The 16,395-nt window shown below is 35.8% G+C and overlaps 1 long non-coding RNA gene across 3 annotated transcripts in view; it reads right to left on the bottom strand.

Annotated features, from left to right (window-relative positions):
- The window catches only part of LOC138190200 (uncharacterized), a 117,365-nt gene extending 101,268 nt beyond the window's left edge, over positions 1–16,097 (bottom strand). For 2 of the 3 annotated variants that reach the window (XR_011176230.1, XR_011176231.1), the window contains exons 1-2: positions 15,874–16,097; positions 15,687–15,780 (exon numbers count right to left, since the gene is read on the bottom strand). This is a non-coding gene — a long non-coding RNA (uncharacterized LOC138190200). Of the gene's footprint in view, positions 1–13,023; positions 14,334–14,453; positions 15,615–15,686; positions 15,781–15,873 lie in introns of those variants that run through there. The other variant, XR_011176229.1, reaches the window with a different exon arrangement.
- Between the last annotated feature and the right edge of the window lie 298 nt (positions 16,098–16,395).

Here is a 16,395-nt window from a genome sequence, read left to right as displayed (position 1 = left end):
AAGGGTCGAAATCTCAACCGAGAAACTGGAATCGGAAAACAGAGGAAAGGGGTTGAACACGACCCCCGGTTTCTTCGTTCGTTCACAAAACTTCCAGGCATCCTGTTTAAACTCGCTCGATTTCTCCTGTGCACGCGCACTTACCGGCGCGATTATTGTTTCCGGCATGCCGGAACATATATCCGGTAGCACATTTCGCGCGGTATTAAGGCGCCTATATTCTCAGACAACAACAACTCCACTCTCCAAGGAGACAAAGTTGGATCGGTGTTCTATGTTACGGCTATGGGCTAACAACAACGCTCAAGGGAACCAGAAACGACATAGGCATTCAACAGCCTTGATGCACTTACACTAACTTTCAAGAGTACGTATCGCTCATTTGCTGCAACAACGAATTAAAAAATCACGATTTTAGGGAAAAGAAGATTTTAGAGTTTGTATGCTTCGTTACAATTTTGTATGAAAAATTGCACTAAAATGTCAAATTTGTATAATAATTTAACTAATAGTTGGTACTAATAATTTATATATCAATTTAACTAAGAAGGTAATAATTATTTATTATATTGTTAATTTATCATTAATTTGTACACTTTGGTTAAATTCACATCTTATTATTACCACAAATAGATCAAAATGGTATTTCTGTACGGTAGTATACAAGCTTTCAATGAAGCTCCACATGGAATAGAACAACATAGCCTGTAGATTTCTTGCATTGATCTCACAGGGCTCTGATTAGGCCTACAATACTTTGCTCTCACGATAACATCACACAATTTGCTTCCTACTTGATACCATTTTGAGTATATCGTAAGAAACACGTTATATGCCTATTATAACGTATAATGTTGTATAACATTTTTCTTTTCATTATCGAAACATGTTATATAACTTTACTATGTAACGTATGTTGCTATATGTACAGTGTACTTGCAGCTTAAGAAAAGAATAAAGAGATTCGAAGGGGTTGAAGGGAGGAGAAGAGTTGCATAATCACAGGATTTCGACGGTATCTTTCCTTCTTAATGTAGCTGCATTAATTAACCGCCGAAGCGAGACTTGCCGGGAATATTTCTTCGGTCGTTTCTTAAGAGGACCTTGGGCGATCCAGAGGATACCCGGTGAATTTCCAAAGCGTAACGCTGAAAACATAAATTAGAGGCCTAAAGCGCGAGAATAATTCCTCGTGCGATGGAGAAAGCACGCTAAGAGACTGCGTGATTGGAGTATAGAGAAATATGGTTTTAAATTGCATGTTTCACCAAGTTACTGGAAATAAACGTAAAAAAATCGTAGTAAGGTTACTTAATTAGAAACATATTTTTTAACAAAAATCAAAGCACACAGTATATGTATATACAAGTATGTTGTATGTTTGCACGTATACGAAAGTTTCCATCGACGTGATCCACATAGCAGAAGCCTTATAGAAATGTCTGTATTATTGAATCGTAACTTTTAATTTGAAGTTCTACACGGATCGAGAAAATACGCAAACGGAACCAATAACACGCCCTACTTCCTACATCTGATCTTACTTTGAAACTTTTGCAAACAAGTCCACGCAACTTTCCGGTGTATAGCATAAGAAATCGAAGCAAAGTACCTTGCAAGTTTCAATCGAATCCTCTTGTGATTTTTGCAATTAGCTTTTATAAACTTTTGCGTGGTCACCTTGCACGAATGGAAAATCATGATCAGCCAATGATTTGCTGGATGATTTAAACAAATTATTTCATCATATATGGAACCGAAAAGTGTCCTAATAGTTATGAACAATAGTAAACATATATACGTACACCACAAAGCAAAGATCTATATCTACGTCTCCTTATACTGACTACTATCTTGGAACGACGATTAGTTTGGTTTTCCTCGGGTCTGTAACTCGTTGTCCTGACGTTCCCCGTGTCTCTCATTTTCACCGTCTGCGTTTCTTCCTTGATTTTTTCCGGGGGCAGGTCGAAGTCTGCGACGGCTCGTCCCATCATTCCCCCGGGTAAAGGCATTCTGGACCCTTACCTCTTACGGATCTTCACGTTGCAATAAATGGTTTCATTCTCAGCCTTGCGTCTCTCGATATAAAATCTCTCTCTCCCTTCTAACTCTTGTCGGAGAAAGAAAGAGAAAAAGTGGAGCAACGGCGTGCGACGATGAACGGATGGAATCAGAAAAATGCAGGCATCTCCGGGGAAATTAACGTAATGAGGTAGTTCGATTCTTCTTAGAAGCCAAGCTATATCCTCTTGCTCTCTCGTTCTCTCTCTCGATTCGTCGTTATTGGTTTCTTCGAATCGCTTACTTCCTTAATTCGTCTGGATCAGCCGCCAAGAATACCGGGTGTCTCGTTAAAGAGCGAGTTACTCTCTATCAAAAGAGCGTCCTACTAATTATACGAGCAAAGTGGACACTATCCGTCTCTCCGTTTTCGAATTTAGACGAATGAGATAATTAAAGGGCTGCTTAGTCGGGCGATTTCGTCAGTCACTTTGCTTAACCAGGCAATCCTTAATTTGTAAGTTTAACACTGAATTTCACCGTATCAGATAGCAATCAATACGTTTTATGGGAACTTTTGAATTTCAACTAATACGTGTTAAAGTTGAATTGGCTAATGTAAACTAAATTTTTTCCCTTTGATTTAATATCATTTCGTGACAATGAATTTTCATCCGATAATATCTCTGTCATAGCTTCGGTACTCGTACCTATTTCAAACGTTTCCTTATCATAACATTTGCTCCTTGAAACGAATATTAAATTATAGAAGTATTTTTCTATAATTTAATCTGTTATATATGAAAAGACACAAAAACGAAGCACAAAAGTAAAAAGCAACGGTCGTGGCAGAGATTGGAAAAGACGGACGCAAAGAGTTACTGATTTGAAAAGGTTTCACGTTTCTTTCATTATGGTCCTGAATTACGGGAAGCTGGATAGGATACTGGTAATACAAAATCGAATAACGATGCGAGAATCTTGACTGTTGTAACAGCTATTCTGGCGTAATTGCTTGGACTCGAGAAGAGTTCCTCTGAAAAGAAATCTCCTTTCGTTAGTTGGCAAATAAGTTTCCGGGCGTTCAATGGTCGATCTCGTTTGCCTTGAACGTATGCCGAATCGAAGAAGGCAAACTTTCAATGGCCAATAAAAGGTGACTTTCATTTGTAATTCGTGCATCGATCAGAAGAAATTTTGTTGTCGACATTCACCATGGATTGATCCTCATTCCACCTTGTAAAAGTTCCAGTAACTAAATCTTTTCGTATCATTTTCGTACAATTTATTCGTTGGAGAAAAAACAGTCAATGGAATTAATTAACAAATGTTACGAGAGCTTGCAACCAGATTTTATAACTTTGAGAGTTACTCGATAGTGAAATATGTTTACTTTTGTGTGTCTGATCGTAATATTCGAGTTAATCATACATATGTCATGAAATAACAAGCTCTCGAAACTGTGACAAACACCCATCACTTTTTCTCTCAACAACAATTCGTTCTCGATCGTTATTTGTTAATATTGTTACAGAGTGCGATTCGAACCTTTTATTAGGAATATTAGCTAACGTACACATGGTGCTAATGTTGCACCACTGTGATCGTTACAGGTTATTTCCACTTGGAGAGATTAAAAGAATCGATGTTTTAGTTGAAAGATTGCAATCCGGTAGAATAGAAATAAATAAATATTTTTACAGTACATATATAACTTACTATATTCTAATTTTCTACACATAATAACTGAAGTGTTAATATTGGTCAAAGTAATCACCGTAAGAATTGATATTAAAAAGAAAGTCATCTGTTCAAAAATATCAATTTCTCTCTTACGAAGAAGAATCGTTCCAAAACATTTTCTTAAGAAGAATAGTAGTGGGAGAAGGAAAGGAAGAGAGGGAATTGTATAGTCGATTTGCGAGCCTTCGTTCGTTAAGGCAGTAAATTATTTTCCTAATTTGCGAGAATGCCTATGAGAAGACGAAGGAGAAGAGAGTGAGGAAAGGCTCGAAGGGAAAAACTTACGAAGGGAGAGAAAGCCGTTGAACGACGGTATGTTCCCTCGGTATTTCGTGGTAAGAGGGCCGATTATAACAAGTGCATTAAAACTCGCAAGTCCGGATCCGTCGTCGTCCTCGTCGTCAACTTTTAATAGAATCCTTCTCCCGCCTCTCCCGGACAATTGAACTGCAATGGCAGCTTAAGGAAAGGGCCACGTTACCGAGAGAAATGGATGGACTTTCTTAAACAACTATTCGAGTTAGATAAAGAAACATGAATATGAATCAAGACGAAATAAGGATAGTTGATGGAAATCGAATATGAGGTAAATAAAACATTTTTCATTTTTAAAAGAATACAATTTTAAGTTCTGTGTAAATAAAATTTTAGTATATTAGGTGTAGACGTTAGATGTATAAATAGAACCTAAATAGAAATATAATTTTTCATGTTGGATATGTATCTTCATATACTTTGAGAGTCATTTCCACCAAACCTACGTAAGATACTTTATATTTGCTGATATTTTGGAGACAAATAGAAGAATGTGGCACCTCAAGCATTATAAGACCGGAAATTTTTAATTCCAGTAATAAAGTTTCCGCATTACGAACTCTCCATAACCTTGCGCCCGCTGATTCAGAAAGTAGGCCGTAACTTTACGAAATTGAAGCCATAAACTAAATCCTGCATTATATTCTACAAACTCTTATTATAGTGTATGATGTACCATGTAAAAATGATTTCCAAAATTATTTCTCGTTTCAAATTCCAAATTGTCCTTGAAATAATATTACTATAACATTGGTAAAAAGTATATAATATTGAAACACAAGATTAATGAGTTATTTAAACTACACGTACTAACTTTTACTTATTATTTTTTCCAAATAAACTTTGGACTTTTTGTTTTGACTTCCGATAAAACATACGCACACTGTAAAAAATAAAAACTAACGAAAAGAAATATCAACGACGACAGAGAGAAAAATAGAAAGAATTCCAATTTAGTTGGTTAAAATCTTCTACAATTATCGCACGATACTATAAACATTGAGGAAATAAATTCCTAAGCTGTACTCGTAACAACGTCCCTAACGTAACCTAGCCTTCAAGCAACAACACGAAAACGAGAAAACGAAAAGCCAGATTAATAATACAGCCTTAGTATCATTAGCCGCGGTAATGGTGTGAACTTTTAATTAGTTGCGCAGTTTCATTCGGAAACACTTGCACGAGCAGCAAATCCATTGTGTTTTTATTCATGGCCCAAGAGATAGGCAACAGTCCTATCTTCTCCTCTCTACCGTGCTAACCAGAAAAGCCCCCAGGGTCAGAAACTTTAACTTTCTTCTATCCCTTCTGCCCTTTTCCTAAGAACCCCTTAGAAAGAGGCACTACGTATTTGTCCATTAACACTCTTAAACACAGAACGTTCATCGTTTCCTATTTTGTTCCTCCAATAGCATTACCTACTCGTGCGTCTGCACGCGACATTCAAACTGCTAATTCATTAAAAAGTATACTCTATTGTATGAGCTAAATGTTTACGTTACAAATTACTCGAAAAGTTTACCACTGTATAAATTACATTATTGTATTATGAGAAGATTGAAAAATCTACGTTGTAGTGATTAAATTGCATAATGGATTGCAATTTATATGCGTAATTTATCCTTTTATGGACGCGCATAATGAAACAGAACTTAAATAGAGATTCGTTTTGCCTATTAAAAAATTGTTGCAACATACGATTGTAAATATTCACAGATGGAGATCGTGTCGTCGCGTCGCCCAAAATCGTCAAAATCAAGAATCACAGTCCTTTCCTAGATAATGGTCTATAGTCCTTAAAAGGATTCGGTTTGCTAATCCCTTCACAATCCGGCCATAAACCCAAACACTCTTTGCCTGAAACCATCGTGGTCCATCGAATGGAGCCGCGCGCACCAGTATAAAACGAGTTTGGATGGGTTTAATTACTCAGCTCTCGACCGGCGATGTAAATGATGGCCATTAAATCGCGGGGCTCGATGTTTACCTCGAAACCACGAAAGTGGAGAGCAATACGTTGGAGAAGAACAGTTCGCGTTCACCAGGCAGTGGAAGAGAGCCTCGATTTTTATCAGCAACGATACTCCCCAAACGATTTTCTATTCGCGAAATCAATATGAGCAACGATTCTCCGTTTGGATTTAAATCGAGTGGCCCTCTCTCTCCGTTAATTTGCTTAATGGGCAAGTACGCTGGAATACGCTGACGGGGAATGCTATTTATCACGATTTTAATTGCCCGCTTACGAACACACGCGAACCGTTTCACCTGTAATCCGTATAAATGCGAACCTAAGAGGTTCGAACGCTCTGTGAATTTTAGGATTGTGTTAGTTGCTGGCTCGTGGCCGATTGTTTCATTAAAATCCAGTTGCTATTATTATTAAATGATTTAGTAGCTTGATTAAATGAAAGTGGATGATATTAATGATCTACACTTAAATGTTCCTCGTTTGAACCTTTGTAATGGGATTCACTTTTAAAAGAAACTTTTAACTCGTACATGTTTATTTCCAATTAAAATATTCTTAATTCTACAAAATCACCGAACAATTCTTTCTTGTTACTTTATCACCAATTTTTATTATCGTGCTTGTTCCTTGTCTCAATAATGATAATCAATTTTAAAACAATCACACAGATCGAATAATAAATAATCATGTAAATTCTTTAAACAGTTCAAAAAGTTCGAAATTCCCGATCGTTTACCAGAAGGTGGAAAGTAAAAAGAGAAAATCACAGAAACAGCACGGAACGTATAATTCGCGAAGTTACAATTTTACGGGATATCTACGGGTCTGGAAACCCTCATATTATGCGTGTATCCACCATATATCAGTCTTACAGCACTCCTGATAACAATTTCATACGGGGATTACGGGGACGTTGGAGGTGGACGAGGGTGAGAAGAGACACACGCATGAGTGCACCACTCTAGCGAAAGCGAAAGGGATAATCCTCTGAATAATGCGCATGCTGTTACTGCAATATTAATCGGTTTCGAAAGGAAAACACCGAATGCTTTTGACTCCGGAGCTTTTATGCAAAGGAAGCGTCCACGTTGGCCACCCTCTTTCAAAACAAGCGAGACGTTCTCCACGTGCTGCGCGTCACGTGACTCGAGGAACGGATGGAACAGCCGAAAGTGTAAGTGAACGAGTAATCTTCCTAGGATCGATATACACTCACAAGATTCACAGCCTGATACAGTTAATACAAAATTCATTGGACTTTATTATAATATCTTAAATTTAAAGGATGTACATATGCAGATTTCTGTGTGTGCACGTGCCTTCTATTTAATGTTTTAATTAGATCAGATAATTAATAAATAATTTCGTCACTTAAAGATTTATGTTAATTTAGATAATAATGAATTCACCTTCACCTAATGTTTCATTGTTTGATTAATTGACCGACTAGTTAGACACATCGTATATTTATGCATTTCTGAATATCTTAACTCATTTCTATATTTCTTGTAACAATGGTTAAGTAAATCTCTATTCGAAAATATATAAAATAAATAAATTAAAATTTTCAGAAATTCAAACATTTGCAACAAAAACACCATTCAATGGTATAAAATGGGTATACTCATGGCTAGCCTACTCATAGGAATAGAATCGAACGATAGAATATAGTCGGTGTTACGGTGAACAAGGGTTCGCAAGGTTTTTCACGGTCGAGTCGCGGTGATCGAATTCGCAAGTCGCAGGAAATGACGGGAGCCCTTTATCCAGAGACCTGACTGGATGAACTCTGAAATGGTGGTGGATTACAATGTCACATGGGTCGGCACCGGTAGCCAAGGGGCGCCAAATATATTGTCTGTCGCATGCATCGCGTACGCGTACATACAGCCCTGAGGCTAGCGAGCGTAACGCTGACGCGACAGATTGGCTCGGATAAATTAATTTCATTTACCGGTGATTTAGGCGATCTGCGAATACCAGGGGATCCCCATTTGACATTCTACACGCACCCCCATGGCGAGCATCGCTACTCAGAGGAACGTGGCTTCCCCTTTGCGTCTCGAGTGCATCTAGATACAATTTGTCTTCATACGTGCATCATTCGAACGATTTTTATTAATACTAGATCAAACAACTCCTAATGTCTAAAATTGTGTGATAAAATTGATTTAGGTATATATATATATATATATATATATGTCGGAGAGGAAAGAACACCGGAGCCTCTGAAATGCTGGATAATCCCGCAACATTGTAACCTAGAGTCTACTATAGCTGTAATTAAACAATTGTAGTTATTCAACCTAATTGTAATCGTCCGAGATTTGTGATAGTGAGCTTGGGCTCGAGGCGACAGTCGGTCGCCAACGTGCCCGCGGTCAAGCGATGAACGCTTTGCCTAACAAAGGTATGAAGTAATTCTATAGCTCTCCTTAAAAGAAATATCTCTGGCGACACACGACAGTAAACATTCCAACGGTCTCTGTCCCGTGGCCACACGCAGTTCCTATTCTTCGAGTAAGATGATTGCCAGATGTCGATGTGTCTCCACAGTACGTGATCAGCTAGCCCGAGGGCCGTTATAAACACTAATATCTAGTTACCTAAAGTCCTTCGAACAGATAAACAGTCTTTGTCTCAACTACGGGAAGATAGGGGAGATCTATTTCTTTCAACGAACGGCGTCTCCCACTAGCAACTTTCCCTCGAGGGCGGCTAGCATCTTTTCTAACCACCGATATGGAAATTGACCAATTAGCAGCAACGCCAATTTCCCTTACTCTCTGAACGAAGACTATCCTCGACGAATCCGATGATCTCGTGCCCTTAGACACACCCCGATATAGTTTTCCTCTGTGGCATCATCGGGACGGGAAAGGCATTCTTTCACGCGATCTCATCGATTAAAGGAGTAACGTCTTTACGAATTATTATTGTTCAGACTTAGACTTCGCGAGCACGTTCATTCATCATCCCGTTGACCGTGGATTCGTTATCGAACCCGAGACCATTGTTACTAGTATCGCGAGTACCTAATCGCCGTAGTCGATTGTCAAATTTGTATCATCCGTGCCTGTGCTAATAAACTGTATCTTTATTATATCGCAACGATGGTTAATTTCAATGAAGACTCACTAAACACCCACAATCCTAACCACAACGTCACCCCGACATGTATATATATATACCTAAATATACCTAGGTATATATATATATATATATATATAATCATGTTTCGATCTGAAGAGAACCTAATGCTATTAAAATTACCGAAGAAAAGAAAATTACTGAATCGTACGAAGCTGGTTTTTTCTTTATACACGTAATATTTGTTCAATTCTGCTATTTTGTTATTTCTAGCGTTCTAATACAAATGAAGTATATTTTTAGTGTATCAAGGTATAAATTAGCTGCGTTAATTTTCACAGATGTCAGAATATTTGCCTATTTTTACTAGAATGTAATTTAATTACGAAATTATAAATGAAAATTATTTAAAACATAGATTTCCCAAATCATATTCATGTTTCATATTGTATTAGAGAGCCTTTAAATTTGGTACTTTGAGGTAATTAAAATTGCTGAATTAGAAACACCGTTCATTTCCGCACATCATCGAGTACGGAAGGAAACAGTTTCGCTAGTGGTGATCCGCAACTTTCCAGCTGCACAACTCTGGTTTTAATGCAATTACGGAAAAACCTAATATCCCACGGGACTGCTGTGTTTGTGTCAAAGATGGGTTTTCATCGTGATAGAAACAAAACCATTGCGCCTAAAGCAAGATATAATTAATTCTAAGTAGTACATCGTTAAGGCTTAAACAGAAAACCAAACGTGATATGTTACATTGGATAATAATTATGTTAAAAAAGTACAGAATACTTGTATGACCAAATAAAAACTTTTTATTCATGTATTATCGTATAGAAACGATAGATTAAAATACCAAGTTTTATAGAGATGATATTCTATAAAAATATTGAAAGATCTGTATTAATGATATTTTAATTAAAATTAGAGCAGATGTCCAATATGCTGAAACGTTATTCTGTTTGAAAATTCTGTAATAAACAGCGATTTTGCTCACTGTAAAAAAAGTAAAAGGAAAGAAAGAAGTTAGACCATTAAGAACCAACTTTACGCCATCGCAATATTTTGTTTTCCACTTTTTTCAAGTAATTGAAAATTGTTGAATCCCGTCCTTTAAAACTGTAATTATGAAAGTCCATGGAAATTCATAACATTATGACCATCTTCTTTTTTAAATAAAGAAAATATATCTTTAGTTCCTGATTTGTACAACGAACTTTTATAAAGTAAAATACTTTTATAATATTTGAATAGACTTATCGTCACTACTCTTTATACGCTCTTCATATATTTCGAAAAGTTCAAGCGTTGAAAGGTTAATGAGTTAAATTGCACATATCGCACCTGTTATATTCAACATTCTCTAATTTCTCATACGCATCACGTAACATAATATCATTGCGTGCGGCTAAATAACACGCTAAACATGCTCAGTAAGGGAGAGTACATCAGTGAAATTCGTCGCGTGCCGCAACTTTCTTCCACAGCGATTATAAATCCCGTCGCGAGACAGTAGCAGGGACACGTATCTCTGAACATAATTTCCTGGAAACTTTTGGGAAAATCTTTTGATGCTAGGGCGGTGGAGCTTCTATTTCATTGTGCCAGTGCCTAATGTCGCGTCCTTTTCACGCCGGATGGTGCGGCTAAAAAACCTGGCGACCATTGCGTATCGCGAACACGTGCGGACCGAGGTTAATTTCCAGAGACGAATGTCACTTCTTAAACTCCCCTGTTTCCCAAAAAACTTTTTTAACTGTAATTGCGGCCCCTTCTTTTCGGACCCCGTATAATTTCAGACGGTTACTTGAAAATATCGCGACTACACGACGTAGTTTCTGCTTGCTGTTAAAATATATATCGCTCGAACTTACATCTGTTTTTTCTCGTTATAGTTTTATCTTTCCTAGGGTTACTTTTATAGAATATTTGAGAAACGATTATCTAAGTAACATATTATTTTGTTTCACTGCATGTTATTTTGTAATATAATAATAATGTTGTGATTTGAATAAACAAATGACTTCTCTGCAGATTGTTTTATTATTTAATTATCAAATGAAATAATTTGTTATTTTCACAGAATCATTTGGAGAGATGTTCCCTGAAATATCTCAAATAATTTCTAATTCTATTGTGTCATTATTAATCATACCGTAGAATGCCAATTTCTTTACGATGTTTCGCGCATAAGTAATACATTTCGACTATGTTATTAATCAAAGTAGAATATTTAAAATTCAAGTTACTTGTCATTTTATTTGTAAAGCTAAATTTATCTAAAATACAGAAAATTATTTGAAAATAATTTACTTGATCGTAACGAAGATAAAATTCCTGAAATCAAAATAAGCTATCAATATGATACAATCAAATTAAAATAAAAAGAATACAAAAGTAGTTAAAACGATACTTCGTCTCAAATTATTATTTCTTATTCTCTCTCTCTCTCTCTCTCTCTCCCTCCCTCTCTCTCCCTCTCTCTCTCTCCCTCTCTCTCTCTCTCCCTCTCTCTCTCTCTCTCTCTCCCTCTCTCTCTCTCTCTCTCTGTTTAGGTATTTTTGTTTTTACTCTGTTCCCGTTTTCCTGTTTTTTTTTTCGAGAGAAAAATTCATATCTTCTTGTAGGCGATGGAAGGTCCCAAGGGAGTCCTTTGCTACGTTCGACCCACAAATTTTTCCTCCGTGTTGTACCGATTTTCTACACGCTGCTGGAACCTTCTAAGAACTAGACACGTTTACTATTTATAAAAGGGGAGGATACAAAGTGTTTGAGCTTCTCTTACCCGCCCTCTTACTAACAACTTTCTACAATAATTTAAAAATACCAATTGAAAATTTTAGGAAAGTGAATTTTATTGGTTTTAATAAAAGACTCATAATTAATAAAAGAATATATTGGTGTAATTTAATTGTAAATGTATAAGCTGACTATAAACTTGAACACTAATAATTCTTCGATTTAAAATCATACATTATTATCGAAACATATGAAAAAGATTTGTAAAAGTATCAAAGAATATGAAAATTTCTATAAACTATAACAGTCTGACAAACTTGTTGGTTTTCTTTCAAAATACAGATTATCTAATCCTCAATAACCGTTTGTTATTAAAAATCTATAAATATATATTCTTAAGAATATCCCTAAACGAAAAATGTCAATTATTCCAATAAAATACATTTCATCGATTTCATAAATAAACAATAGCGGAATCACGAGAATTATAACTAAACGAATTGCAACGACTTAAGTTTGGAAGCTCATTTTATTCCAATTTAGGGAATTTAAGCGGTGCGACCGACTGCTAAAGCGGTCGGTACCCCTAGCGTCGATCAGGTAGGCCAGAACGGTGTAACGTGAAATTGGTACTTTGAAATTTCATTAGTGAAGTCAGGTGGCGTCACAGATTCAATTAGCTTTTTATTGGATTTCGAACTGTGCGAACTGTCAAAGCGATAACCGCTTGCCTGCTACCATCGCACTAACACTTACGTGCGTTGTATATACGAGTATGTACGTATGCGTCAGACGAGACACCCTAAACGATCACCTTTTCATTTATCGGCTGCTCTTGTCTTATTAATGGTGAACGTCAGTTAGAAAAACAAAAGTTAATGTCATCGATCCCTTTGATCACGTGAAAAAACTAAATTTTGCTTACAATTCTTTTTAGAACATACATCTGATTATTACACTAAAAAAAAAAAAAAAAAAAGAAAAATGCACTACATAATAAGAAATACATTTCTTTTATACTAATAGCGTAGATAATTCAAAAAGATGTTTACAAGAAGCATTAGGATCTCACGATTGAAATATTTTTAAATATATCCGGACACAAAATTCCAAATACCTCGAAACAACAATACAACAATACAACATAATACACTTTTATTATCACTGACAACACAATTCATACAATATAATGTAGGTATGTGTTAATATCGTGATAAAAGTGTTAATAATATCACATAATATTCGATTAAATTGTACGAAATATCCTACTGATGAAGCATTATTAGAAGGAATGAAACAATATTTTCCATTGAATAGAGAGAGATCTAATCGTGACGAAGATCTGATTTATGTCGGATTATCCAATGTTTTACTTTCTTGCCTTCCGTCTTTGAAAGCCAGTTTGTCTAGACAGGAAACGAAAACTCCATTTCTCGTTAAGTTACCATTGATAATGAGCGGGCTTCCCTAATTATTCACCGTTCTAACAGAACGGCTTACAAATAAAACTACTACCAGTAAATTCGCTTCTTTGCTCTACTTTTTTCTTTTTCTTTCTTTCTTTCTTTCTTTTGCTCGTTCAACGCACGATATCTTTTCATACAGCACTGAATCGTGCTTATATAAGAAGCTTCGAAAGGTTCGAATTCACTTTTCAAATAAGAAATACTATACCTCGCATTCAAGAAGCTTCTAACAAGTACATATTTCATTTTATTTCAATATCATTTTGATTCCAAATTTGACTCGTGTGTCAATTTTATAATATAAGTGATGATATTTTTATTTATGTTATTTAGTGATTTAATAATTCCGTAATTAATTCATAATTATTTATAAATAACAGAGTACAACTGAATTATAACAAAATACGACCGATCTCATAAATAACTCATGACATAAACTACACAAACAACTGACCAACGAATACAATTTATAGTATGGGAAAAAATTAGCCATTGCCAACTTTCAAAAAAGACAGTTTCCTAGAAATTGCTGCGTTTAGACAGAAAATATGTGGCGTGACGAAACTAGTCCATGGGTGACCCAGAAAGCGACAGAAAGTGAAAGTAAAAGAAAAAGATAGATAGAAGCGAGGGGAAGGGCGAGTCGTTGATTTAATGCGGAATGAGTCCAATATTTTTCAATAAGGAAGTCCGAGACGCATTAATGGCACACGGGGTATATATATCATGACGATAATGACGCGCTTTGCAGCATCGCCACCCCAAACATTGGGGATGAGTTTCGCTGGTGGAACTTACTCACCAAGCCGAGCAAACCTTACAAATGCCATCGCAAAACCATAAACCTATAATGCACTACCCAAGCCAGCGGAGTTTTAGTTTTTGCCCCCATCTTCTCCCTTTCGTTTTCACGGAATGCCATGTTATAACGTGAAATGTCGCCGATCGTGACCTTAACCCTGCTTCTTTCCAGTTATTCTCGACGCAATTGCATTTTTCTGAAGTTCAAAAATACATTGGATTTAATAAAAATGCATTAGTAACGTAGGTGATTAGAAATATTAAATATTTTTGAGCAACTGAAATATAAAATTACTCACAATTACTCAAATAATTACCTACAAACATCTTATAAACAAGCCTCACGATCAAGCAACAAAACCCAACGCAGCCATTATGTAACTTCCTTTGCCCGCGTATATATCAAAGGCGACAAACAATGAAAGTTTTCGCCAAAATGAATATCTTTTTTCCGCTTAATCACGGCGATTCCTCGTTAAACTGCCTTCCTACTCGCAGTTGGTACGACCATAAATTAGTGAAGACACCTTACCCGTTTTAGAATGAGCCAAAAGAACAGATAAAGGGAAATCACACCAGTCGAAGAGTCTGTGGTTTCGGTCAGTTCGCGACAGGTAATTAACTAACAGCTTCGATAAATCACGTTAGTAACGTGTAAATAGACAGACGATGCATCGCGCAAAAGTTACGTCGTATCAAGTACTGCAGCGATACACACTCGTTTATAAGTATTAGAACAATTACAAGAATTTATTAAAGCCTTTAATCATCAGATTTGAAACTTATGCAAATATAGAAAAGACCATAGAATCTTAAGCTAAATAAAGGGTTCCTACATTCAACATTACTCGTCCTTTTGCGATTCTTACAAATAGTTTTGAAATATTTTTACAGAATGCAAAATCACGATCTGTTAATCGATTGCTTGATGATTAAAACGAATTATCGAATCTTATACGAAATCAAAAAGCATTCCGATACTTATGAACAAGAGTATATACGCGATCACCATTCTAAAAACGAGACACTAAATTTTACAGGCAAAAAGAATGTTTTTATCTCGGACGCGATGGCGTTAAGCTTAATTTTCTTTTAGCGAGACGCGGCCAGAGTACACTTTAAGTTTGTGTGCGCTCGGGGAAAAAATTTATCGGCAGAGTAAAGAACTTTCGAAGATTAGCCGGTACTGCCAGTAAGATTTATCTTTCGATTATGGATCGCGTTTTGGTGAGCGTTCTACTGTTTTGGTTGTTCCACCATACTATTCTCCTTAAAATGTTCTGTCTACCATTTCGAAATTGAAGAACCTTCTCACGCAACTTAACAGATGCAACAAGATTTCCCCTTCTCTAAAGAATATCTTTAATATGAATTTTTGAACTTTATTCCTGTTTCTTTTAGTTTTTCGTAGTTAAAATTATGTTATAAAAATAAAATTCTCTCTAATGATGCCTGTATTTAACCATCATGAGGATTTCCTAAATATTTGTATGTGCATATGTATTGCATATATGTATTGTACATATTAGATTTTTTAAGAGAAAACTAACCTGTACTGGAAACTTTACATATTCGTTCATATTCGTCGCTTCGTTGATATTCTCATTGAAGAATGTATTGATATCATTCAGCTTTGAGATTTCACTGTAAAGGAAAATTGTAATAATAGTTGTATTTAACCATTCTGAGAATTTCCTAAGTATATTTACAGATCAGACTTCTAAAGAGAAAACTAACCTGTGTTGAAAACTGATTGACCGATATTCTTGTTGAAGAACATTTCTATTAACAATAATTATTTGGAAAAGTACTAGCTTTACAAACAAATACACTTAACGGTACTAATAACTGCAACAAACCAAAAACTAGACGCGCACAAAATGCTACCATCTTGCAATCTTGCGCATATCAACTGCGCAGTGTAACATAAATCGATTATAGATCGATATCTAGTAGAGAGACGGGCGCGTCACTCGAATTGAATTCTATTTCTACATTATAATAATGTACAATGTGAAATCACATTTAACTAGTATATATTCATTTTCCAAATTTTCTATTGCGTTAATGTATATCAAATGTTGTATAACTGTTGTGTTATATAACTGTATAATAGTTTCTTCGAAATATCATATATATTTATCTTTTTATATTTTCGATTAATTCCTTATCCATACATAAAAATATTCGGGTGAAGCGAACGTAATGATGAGTTCCTGCAACCCAATCAGCGCCAATTTGTCCGCATCTTATGAGATT

This window comes from Bombus flavifrons, chromosome 3 (assembly GCF_040668555.2).
Source record: "Bombus flavifrons isolate JBK064 chromosome 3, iyBomFlav1_principal, whole genome shotgun sequence".
Lineage (NCBI taxonomy): Eukaryota > Metazoa > Arthropoda > Insecta > Hymenoptera > Apidae > Bombus > Bombus flavifrons.
Note: the sequence above shows the minus strand (reverse complement) of the source record. Positions and strands in the feature narration are given on the sequence as shown.